Genomic DNA, 11,772 nt, shown 5'->3' with positions numbered 1-11,772 from the left:
ATTTAGAGTCTCTGGCTCTGTCTCTGTCATTTTGGGGAGAAAACACAATGATCAGACTTGGGAGTGCTGAGCAAGAGACGTTGGAGGATCTCTAGCCATGGACAAAACATGTGATGCCGTTGTACGTTCGCTGTGTTAAAACCTTTCATTCCAAGATTTATTTTGTTGTTTGTGGCTCCCTCCTTTTATGGCTTTTCTTTCTGTACATATGCCAAGAGTTTTCCCCTCTGTATTCCTGCAAGACGGTTCTGGAGCTCCAAAGTGTCCTTTTTGTAATTCCTACTGAATTTTTTAAAAATTGAGAACTCTGTTCCATTTACTGTAGATCATTATACCAATATAAACTCAAAGACATTCAGTGGGTTCCTGACATCAGTCTCCAAGTCTCCAGTTCCTCATTTTTAAGAAACTGATAATAACTCCAAACCAGTGTTTTTCACGTTGGCCTTGTTCTACCCAATGTATGCTAGGATGTGTCCTGGTGTCTGGGCTTAGTTCCTGAGTCCTTAGTTGTTTTAATTAATGCATCACTATTTTATTCCCACCCACCCCCTCAGCTTTGTCTTCTCCTGCAACCCCTTCCAAAGCATTGTTAGCACTCTCATGTGCATCCTTCCACATTCTTCTCCCTGCTCATATAATCATCTTTCATATTTGTAGGTCATAGTGTCCGACAGTGCTCCCATTCTTCCTTGCTAGTGGACTCTTGACTTCATTTGCAATGCAGTGTGCTTACTCCTGGTAATGGGTCATGATTGGTCCAAGCCAATAATGATAATCCTTTCTCCATATCTCCCAGCCTAGCCTGCAGCTAGAGGTGGCCACATGACCCAGCTCTGGCTAAGGACATGATAGCTATGGGTGGGGCTTCCAGGAAAATTTTTGATGACTCATATAGAAGAGTCTTTGCCCTTTGTCCTTCTTCCTGCCTGTATGTTGCCTGTGGGTGCTATAGGCGTCTTATGGCCATGCAGTGATAAAGATGGTGGTGTAAAAGGATCTGGGTCTTTCAGAGCCCTGTGGAGCTGCTGAAACAGGCTAGAAACTGTCTATATTCAGACTAGCCCTCATGGAAGAAAAACAAACTCCTTTGTTTAAACCACTGCTAATCTGGTTTATTGTTACCTTGCATCCAAAACATTTATAACTGATACAAGTTGCATATGCAAGCACACACAAATTTTTTGGTCTTCAATTTACAAAAGTACAATCATACATATTTCTCTTAGTTTACAGAATCTTGCTTTATATCCTGCATAATACATAATGGAAATTTCTCCAAGTCAATGGGTATAGTTCTAATTTATTATTTAAAAAATATTTTATTAATTGTCATGGATAGGTAATACTGGTACATGGTTCAAAAATCAAAATGTATAAATGGAAAATGGTGTGGTCACTTTGAAACACTAGCAATTCCTCAAAAAGTTAAACACAGAGTTAGTATATGTTAGAAATTTCACTCCTAGGTATATACTGAAGAGTAATGAAAGCACATATCCACACAAACAACCTGTACATAAATGTTCATAGCAGGATTATTTATAGCCCCAAAGTGGAAAAAAAACTAAATGTCTTTCAACTGATGAATGAACAAAATGTGGTATAGTCATACAATAGGAATATTACTCAGGGGGAAAAAAAAGGAATCCTGACGCAAGCTACAATGTAGATGAACTGTGAAAACATTAATGCTAATGAAAAGAAGCCAGTTTCAAAAAATACAATATTGTATGATCATATTTATGTGAAATGTGTGGAATAGGCGAATCCAGAGAGACAGGAGATTAGTAGTTACCTGGGGCTAGGGGTGGGGGAGCTGGGAATGGAGAAATATTGCTAATGTGTAGGTGGTTTTTTTTTGGAGTGCTAAAGATGTTCCAAATTTTCATGTTGGTGATGGTTGCAGAACTGTGTGAATATATTTAAAAAAATCACTGAACTGTACACTTTATTTAAAGATTTATTTATTTATTTTAGAGAGAGAAAGAAAGAGAGCATGAAGAGTGGGGGGCAGAGAGAGAGGGAGAGAGAGAATCCTCAAGCAGACTCCCTGCTGAGCACAGAGCCCACCGTGGGGCTCGATCTCACAACCCTGAGATCACGCCCTGAGCAGAAATCAAGAGTCAGAAACTTAACTGACTAAGCCACCCAGGCTCCCTGACTCCTTCTTTTAAATAGTGCCATAGTATTCAATTTCATGACTGTAACATAATTTAGAGTATTTAGAGTATTTCCAATTTCTGCCTTTCCAAAAAATGATGAAATAAATAATCTTGTCCAAACATCATTCCCTACATTTGCCAGTACATATTTGGGATAAAATGGTATAAAATCCTAGAAGTGGAATTCTTGGGATTAAAGGATAAGTGTATTTTTAAATTGTGATGGAATTGCCAAACTAATCTCCACAGTATCTGTGGGAAGTTACCCTCCCACTAGCAATATGTGAGTGTGTCTGTTTCCCAGAGCCCCAATAGCACCGTGTGTTACAACATTTTTGATCTTGTCAATCTGGTAGTTGAAAAATTATATTGCATTGTGGTTGTAATGCACATTTTTGTTATTGTGAGCACATTAAGCAACTTTTCCACATCGAATACCAACACGTTCAATAAAGTTAATGTTATATTCACTCATTAAGTCATCTGAGTTTTCTTTTTTAGATTTTATTTATTTATCTGACAGAGAGAGACAGTGAGAGCAGGAACACAAGCAGGGGGAATGGGAGAGGGAGAAGCAGGCTTCCCGCTGAGCAGGGAGCCCGATGCGGGGCTCGATCCCAGGACCCCGGGATCATGACCTGAGCTGAAGGCAGACGCTTAACAACTGAGCCACCCAGGAGCCCCCATTTGAGTTTTCTGGAAATCGTTCATATCCTTTATCTGCTTTTCTATGGGTTTTGGTCTTTTTCTTATTGTTGTTTTCTTTAGGAGCTCTACTAAGGAAATTAGCTGTTTGTCTCATTTTTAGCAAATATTTTCCCAAGTCCTTTGATATTATGGTTGGTTTTGGTGTTATTTTTTTTTTTTTTTGCCATGAAGAAAATTTTACTTTTGGATATAGTCAAATTTATTACTATTTTCTTTTATAGCTTCTGGATTTTGTGAAATGGTAAAAATAATTATTTCTAGTGCATTTATGGTTTCACTTTTTAATATGTAAATATTTGTAGAATTTATTTTGCTTTAAGGAATGAGTAGGGATCCAATTAATATTTTTCTAGGTGCCTTTTTAGTGGTTCTGACTCCACTGTCAAGTAATCTACTTCCCTCCACTAACTTGGAATGCCACTTTTGATGTGTCAACTTCTTCTATGTATTGTCTGTGTTTCTAGACCTTGTGAGTGACATTGCATTCCTGGAATAAACACCTCTTGATCATGACTTGTTATATTTTTAACTTGGTGTTCAAGTCTATTTGCTAATATTTTACTTAGGATTTTTTTTTTTTTTAAGATTTTATTTATTTGACAGAGACACAGCGAGAGAGGGAACACAAGCGGGGGAGTGGGAGAGGGAGAAGCAGGCTTCCCGCCGAGCAGGGAGCCCAATGCGGGGCTCGATCCCAGGACCCTGAGATCATGACCTGAGCCGAAGGCAGACGCTTAATGACTGAGCCACCCAGGCGCCCCTTACTTAGGATTTTTGTTTGTGTGTGTGTGTAGTGTTTATTTGGTCTACAGATCAATGATATATCCAGTTCTTTAAAAGATTATGGAAGTTTTTCTTCTTTTTATATCTCTGGAACACTTTGAAGGCATTAAAATTATTTAGTCCTTGAAGGTTATTAGAATTCCCTTGTAAAACCTTCTGAGCCTGGTGCTTTTTGGAATTAATACTTAAAAAAATATTTATTTATTTATTTGAGAGAGAGAGAGAGTGCATGGGCAGGAGGGGCAGAGGGAGAGGGAGAGAGAATCCCAAGCAGACTCCATGCTGAGCATGGAGCCCATAGTGGGGCTCCATCCCATGGCTGGGGCTCAATCCCATGACCCTAAGATCACGACCTGAGCTGAAATCAAGAGTCTGACGCTTAACCAACTATGCCACCCAGGTGCCCCTGGAATTAGCATTTTTAATATTTTATTTCTTCTGTGGAAATTGATCTTTTAAGCTTTCTTTCTTTACCAGGGTCAATTTTGATAAGCTGTATTTTTCAGAAATTTATCCATTTCATCTAGGTTTTCAATGTATTTTCAAAGAATCAGACAATTTAGACTCATGATATTTTAAAATAACCCAATTCAATAGTTGATCTCCCATTATTTCATTTGTAGGTGTGCTTTTTCTCTTTTGCAATGATTAGGTCCATTTTGTTGATTATTTCATAGAAGTATTTTATTTACTAATCCTACTATTTGGTTTTTAACTCAATTACTTATGCTTTTATTTTTATTATTTCCTTCTCTCTACTTTCATTAGATTTACTTTTTGTTTCTTTTTTAACTTTTGAGATAGATATTTAATTCATTTATTGTTATGCTTTTATTTTCATTCTTATGTTTAATCTATGCATTTTCTTTGCTTTAACTGTATCTCAAAGATTCTGATATATAGGGTTTTCATAATCATTATTTTTCTAAGAAACTGTTCAATTTTAATTTATATTTCTCCATTGACTAAGGAATTGCTTAATAACATTTTATTTCCAGATGGAAAAGAACTTGTGCATTTTGATTTTATTTTTCCATTTTATTACATTGTGATAAGACAATGTTGGTTTACATTATTTTTATTTGGAAGAATTTATTGAAGTTTCCTCGGCGACCTCATATATGGTCAATTTTCATGAATGTTCCACATGTATTTGAAAAGAAGAAATATTCTCTTTCATAAGGGTGAAGGGTTCAGTATGTATTCATAACATCTATCTTGGGATTATGTTGTTTAGGTTATATATACCTGTGTGTGCGTGCGTGTGTAGTTACATAATTTATTTTCTTTTCTTTTCCAATTTGCCCTGTGTTGAACTGAGAGTGGATCTATAGTCTGTTCTAATTAATGTACTTCCTTGTATTTCTCTTCTTATCTCCTGTATTTATGCTTTATGAAGGTTGTTGCTCTGTTATTTGATGCACAGTTATGGATACCATTTATATCTTCACTGTGAAGTATGGCCTTCAGTATTATGAAAGTGTCCTTCTTTTGTCTCGTTAAGCACTTTTCCCTCCACAAATTTTATCTTGTCAGATGTCAAGTTCACAATTCCTGCTTTCTTTATGTGCATTTGTCTAGTATAGTTTTGCCCATCCTTTTAATTTTATTGCACTTTGTTTTGGAAGTATCTCTTACAGTGTAGAGTTGGATTTTGCCTTGTGAGACAATCTGAAAATATTTTTCTTTTCATAAGTTTGTTAAAGCCATTCACATTTATTGTTACAACTTAAACACTTGATCTTAGTCCTGGGTGATTATTTTATGTTGTATTTACTATGCATTTTTACCACGTGTTTGTCATTCTCTGGTCTGTTTTCTTTGCTTTTTAACAAAAGAAATGTTGGTGATTAAAATGATTTGTGTTTTTGTTTTAGTAGTTACCTTTCCACTAATATGTTTATATAACGCCCATGTTTTCTTTATTTAGGCTTCTACTGTTTGGTTTGTCTGCTTTAAATGGTGTCTTTGGCCCTCCCCCTATAATCTATGTGAAATCAATGAATTTATTCTACTTTTCCATTTTTCCCCTTTTCCTCTCATTAAAAAATTATGTTATCAGAGCACATAACACCTACATACTATTCTTCCACCTTCTCTCCCCCTCTGGTTGGTCTAAGACCTATAGTTAAATATAGTCAGTGCTTACCACGGTCCTTCTAACAGTTTCTCCATTCACTTCTTAGTTGGATGAAGGTGGTCTTCTAGTAGATTCCTCATGAAGAGCTCATTAGTACCATATTCCCCAAATTCTTGCATGTCTGTAATTCTTTTTCTATAAACAAGCACATGAAAGGATGCTCAACATCATTAGGGAAACACAAATCAAAACCATAATGAGATACCGCTTCACACTCATAAGAATGACTATTAAAAATGGAACAAGGAAAATAACACGTTTTGCAGGGAAGTGAGGAAATTGGAACCCTTGTACATCACTAGTGTGAAGGTAAAATTGTTCAGTTCTTGTAGAAAACAATTTGGTATATCCCCAAAATTTAAACATTGAATTATCCCATGACCCACTTCTAGATATACACCTAAAAGAGTTGAAACAGGTAATCAATCAAATCCTTGTACCAAAATGTTCATAGCAGCACTACTCGAAGTAGTCCAAAGGTAGAAACAACCCAAATGTCCATCAGTGGATGCGTGGATAAACAAATTTTGGTTATGCATTCAATGGAGTATTATTCAGCCATAAATGGGAATGAAGTACTGATATATGCTACAATGTGGATAAACCTAGAAAAACAGTATGCTAAGTGAAAGAAGGCACACACAGGTCACATATTGTAGGGTTCCATTTATGTGACATATCCCAAATAGGCAAATCCATAGGAACAGAAAGCAGATTGGCAGTTGCCAAGGGCTGGGGAAGGGGATGATAGAGTATAAATGCTGAATGTATACAGGGTTTTGTTTTGGAGAGATGAAGTGTTTTAGAACTAGATAGAACAATATTGTGAATGTACTAAATGCCACTCAATTGTTCCCTTTAAAACAATTTCATGTTATATGAATTTCACCATAGTAAAAATTGTTTTTCAATAGCCTTCATATTTGAAAGATTATCTGAGTTGGATAAAAAAAAATCCTTGGTTCAGACTTATATCTGAGTTTTTGGTAAGACTATTTGACCACTGCCTAGCTTCCCAAGCTGCTCTTGAGAAATCTAATGCCAACCTGACTTCATTTTCTTTATAAAAGACTTACTCGTTTGGCCAAGAGGACCAGATTATTTTTTTCTTGATTTTGACTTGAATGTCTAGTTGTTTTATTAAGATATGTTTCAGAGTTGGCTGTTTTGAAGCAATTTTCCTACATGGTGGGCCATTTCAATATGTAGACTCAGGTCTTCTTTTATTTCAGGAGAGCTTTCTTGAATTATAGTATTGTAAGTTTGTCCTATTGCACTGTTTTCTCTTCAGCATCTCTATACTTATGTTCGCCTATTTTATCTATCATTTTCTCACAGATTCTTTTTGCCTCTTTCTTTCATTTCATATTCCTGGCTCCTTTCATTTCTACCCATTATCTTCTATTGTTGGCTTTCACTGGTATTTCTCTTAGGTACCTTATAATTTACCCATCTCAAGGTTAATTTTTCTTTTCTTTCCCAATGTCAGTTCCCATTAGTTCCAGTTTGTCAGTTTCTATTTTGAGTTTTTAAATTCTTGATCTATGTTTTCTCCCCCCATCTGCAAATGCTTGTTTAATTATAATTAGCTCATGTTGGAATATGGTATTATATTTTCTTTTGCATCAGGGCTGGTTTTCTTGATTCCTTCTGGGGTTTTTCATCTACTGAAGTTTTTCTTCAACTTTAAAAAAAAATGGAAGTATAACATACATTCAGGAAAGTAGGTAGCTGATAACCTGATATTTCACTTTCCCCCTGCACTTACCTTAATCCACCATCATTGAGAATCTACCACATGCCAGGGTTACTGGACCACTTTCTGTAAATAATGTCATCCTTTTTGCCATCTGGTGAGTGACCCATAGTTTCCGAGTCCCATCCTACTGTTCTGCTTTCTAGGGCCACTCCTGGTACTTACTTTTAGCCTGGGTTCCCCAAAGGCAGGGCTGAAACAAGGACTTGCATGTGGGAACATTATTTGGGACATGATCCCAGAGAGAAGGACAGACTGGGAGAAATAAAACAGAAAAGCCAAAGCAAAGTTGTGTTATCAAGTTGATCACCTCTGTGAGGGATGGGGCTTGATCCTGCTGGAACCAGCAGAATGCACTTCAGAGGGATGGACAGGGGGAGTATTTATGCATTAGTTTATTATTATTTATGCATTAGTTCCTGGCTCCCATTGGTTGAGTCCTCTGGGGTGTTGACTCCCTTGTTTGTGAATAAAAGATGAAGAAGGAGGATGTGAGGTAGCGCCCAAGAAGGGTTTCATACTATTTCCTAATGGCTTCCACTGTTTCAGTTAAGTCAGCTCTCAGTCTTAGTGTTGTCTTATGTCTCTGACTGCTTTTAAGAGTTTTTTTGTCTGATTTTCAGCAATTTTTATAGAATGTGCCTTAAGTGGTTTTCTTTGTGCTTACCCAGCCTGGGCATAATGAGGTCGTTTTTGTAACTGTGCCTTATATGTATTCTGAAAAAGTCTTAATTATTATCTTTTGGAATATTGATTCTAATGCCCTTTTCCTCTCCTGGGTCTTCAGTTATTAAGTATAACTGTATAGTATAACTTTCCACACAATCCCATGTCTTTTAATACACCCCCCCTTTTTTGTTACTTTTCATGCCTCAGAATGGATATATTTTTTAAAAGATTTATTTTTAGAGAGAGGAAAAAGTACACAAGGACGTAGTGGGGAGGGGCAGAGGCAGAGGGAGAGAGAAATCTCAAGCAGACTCCATGCTGAGTGGGGAGCCCAACGTGGGGCTTGATCTGACAATCCTGAGATCGTGACCTGAGCCGAAATCAAGAGTCAGACACATAACTGACTGAGCCACCCAGGTGCCCCAGAATGGATATTTTTTAATAAAACATATTTTTTTTACAGTTCAGTAAGTCACTTTTCAATTGTGTCTGATTTGCTGTTAGATCCACCTGGTGAATTCTTAATTTCATTTATTGTAATTATAGTCTACATTCATTTATAATATTTCCAGTTGTTTTCTTTCGATAACATCCAATTCTATGTCAAATTTCTCAAGATTGTCTTTAACTCTATTAACATTTTTAAAAAGACTTTATTTTGAGAGAGAACAAGCATGAGTGGGGGGAAGGGCTAAGGGAGAGGGAGAAGCAGACTCGCCACTGAGCAGAAAGTCCCGGGTGGGGCTCAGTCCCAGGACCCTGGAATCAGGACCTGAGCCAAAGGCAGACACTTAACACCCTGAGCCAACCAGGCTAACTCTATTAACATATTTGGCATTGTTTTTAGAGGTTCATAGATGATGACTTCATTTTCTGAGTTACTTGTGGGAGTTTCACTTGTCTGTTGTCTTAGTCTTCAGTCACATGGTCTTGTCTCCTCATGTGCCTAGTTATTTTTTAATGTGGACCAAACATTGTACATAAAGAAATGCAAGGATAATTTGAGCCTGAAGGAATTACTGGGGGTCTAAATTCTAGTCTTTGGTGGACTCTAAATTTCTAATTTTTGTTCTTCAAAGCCCAATGAGTCTGTTGAAAAGAGCTTTGTTCAGCTTTGCACCCATGTTTTTAAATTGGCAGATGCCTCTAGAAGCAAATTAGCTTTAATGTCTGGCTTGCCCTCTGGGCTTCCCTCTGTTCCCAGATCTTGTTCCTGTGATTCCTTACAGCCTAGGTCACTGGTAGCATTTTGATGTTTTCAAATGCTTCATATATAATATGAGTGTGTGTATAAAGTCAGATTTTCTAGTTATTCTCAAAAGGGATGCTGGTCCAAACTATCAAACTCATCATTCCTAGGGTAGAACTCCAACCTGCCAAAAAGTTTTATTTTCTTTTCTTATGCAATATGGATACAGGAGAGTTTAAGTAAAACTTGTTTTTGATTTTCCTAGACAGGACAGGAGGGATAATCATATAGGTGGGGAAGAGGTTTGGGTAGCTGACAGGGTTTCTCAGCTCAAGAGTATCCTCTTCTTTTGCTGCAGTGAAGTTTCTTTAATAAATGGTCTTTTAATGAGAATGATACCATTGAATGATACTATCTTGTTCCACCGGGGCCCATAGTTTCAGCTGGTTCTTTCTTTCACTACTGTGTTTCCAAGGATACCTCCCCTTTCAAAGTGTCTTCTTCTCTTCCAGGTGTCTTCCTAAGGTTACCACCTCTGGTTCTATGCACTTTCCAAGCCCCTTTCTTTCATTTCTCCAGCAGTCAATAACTCTGCCCCACCAGGCCTCAGACCTGTTCTCAGCATTTCCCCACTCAGCATGGCCTTTGTCCTACTGAGGGAACTTGAGTTGGTGTTACCTGTGTTCTACTGCCACTAGAATCCTGTCACACTCTCTCATGTTTAACCCTTGCCTTACTCCCCCTCTGGTGTGGGCTTCTGAGCTGATGTTTATTTCCCCTACTTACATGTGAAGTGAAGTTTGTAGAATTTTCTTTCTCCTAGTTATATAGTAGGAGTGGGTAATTTCCTGTCCTATTAGAACCCAGAATAGTAACACATATTTTTAACTTTTAGATAGTGTTATTTTTTAGTTATCTTTTTGCTATTTTCTAACTGTACTGTAGTTTGCTTAGAGAAACAGTCTACAAGATTTCAATTCTTTGGAAATTGAGGCTTCCTTTGTGGCTGGGTACATGGTTGAATTTTTTTTTTTTAATGTTTCATGGGCATTCTATATTTGCTTGAGTTTAGTAAACCTAGTAAGCACATCTTCTAGACTTAATTTTTTTTTTATCTATCACAATTAAAATCTGGTAAAACTGATGTGGCCATAATGTTTTGTCCATAGTTCTGTCAAGTTGTTGCATCGTGTACTTTGAGGCTATACTGTTAGGTGTATTTATGTTCAAGTTCATTAGATCTTTGAGCTGTTGTTCCCTTTACCAGTATAAATTGTCCTTTCTTTGTCCCTTGTTTTCCACCTTGAATTCTATTTTGCCTGTTACCTTGCTTCAGGGTTAACGTAAGACATCTATCTCGTTTTATAGGCTGTCTTTGCTCTCTTGGTTTGAGAGGGCTCCCTCATCTTGGGTTGTGTGTGGTCTCTTCAGTTTTCTTCTTAAAATTATCCAATTTCTGGGCGCCTGGGTGGCTCAGTTGGTTGGGCGACTGCCTTCGGCTCAGGTCATGATCCTGGAGTCCCGGGATCGAGTCCCGCATCGGGCTCCCTGCTCGGCGGGGAGTCTGCTTCTCCCTCTGACCCTCCCCACTCTCATGTGCTCTCTCTCTCTCTCTCTCATTCTCTCTCTCAAATAAATAAATAAATAATCTTAAAAAAAATTTATAAAAAAAAAATTATCCAATTTCTCCTACTGTTAATGATAGCATGTGTAACTAGGACAAAACACATTTACGCCAAATAAAGCTTGATTTTAATTACACATTTCCTTAGAAAACAACTCCTTACGCTTCAGCTCCTTACCAGTGATTCCTGAGAGCTTTGTGAGTTCCAGCCTCTGTTGCTTCACTACAAAAAGCAAAGATACACAAATTAGCTTGCTGTTTCCTCAGTTTCATAATGGCTGACTAGCAGTGCCCCTGTCATGTTAAATTAAGAAAAAGTCTTCACACAAAGGCAGATTTTGGGAATGCCATTGGAGCTGGCACCAATGCTGGTATCTAAAGTAGTTGTGGCACCAAGAGAAGAGAAGGGAAAAAATGTGCCGTGACTGACTAAAAATGAGTATAGGTGGGAGGAAATGTTCAGTTGAATATAGGTGTAAACAGAATAGATGACAGAAGTAGAAAGGTCAAGATAGCGAATTTGCCTTACAAAGAAAACTAACGGTGTTCAGTGAAGAGAGGGGTGATGCCGTTACAGGGATGAGAAAGGTCACTCTCGACAGAGAGTGAGAAGGGGCATAAGGCAGAAGACAAGCCTGTTGGTGTCCACCACAGAAAAGAGGCCACATTCTAACTCTGAACCAGATTTTTACTTCAGAAAAACTGAAGGAGAAACATGGTTTAAAGATATAAGTCAAT

General features: G+C 37.5%; 1 protein-coding gene across 1 annotated transcript in view; it reads right to left on the bottom strand.

The window, feature by feature from the left end:
* Positions 1–5,737: 5,737 nt before the first annotated feature.
* RPGRIP1L (RPGRIP1 like) overlaps positions 5,738–11,772 on the bottom strand; it is a 100,056-nt gene continuing 94,021 nt past the window's right edge. The window contains exons 27-28 of the transcript XR_014140870.1: positions 11,213–11,257; positions 5,738–5,931 (exon numbers count right to left, since the gene is read on the bottom strand). The gene's annotated coding sequence lies outside the window, so the exon portion shown is untranslated. The remainder of the gene's footprint in view (positions 5,932–11,212; positions 11,258–11,772) is intronic.

This window comes from Leptonychotes weddellii, chromosome 16, assembly GCF_054177405.1.
Source record: "Leptonychotes weddellii isolate Sample4059 chromosome 16, ASM5417740v2, whole genome shotgun sequence".
Lineage (NCBI taxonomy): Eukaryota > Metazoa > Chordata > Mammalia > Carnivora > Phocidae > Leptonychotes > Leptonychotes weddellii.
The sequence above is the reverse complement of the archived record's forward strand: the minus strand, read 5'-3'. Positions and strand labels throughout refer to the sequence as shown.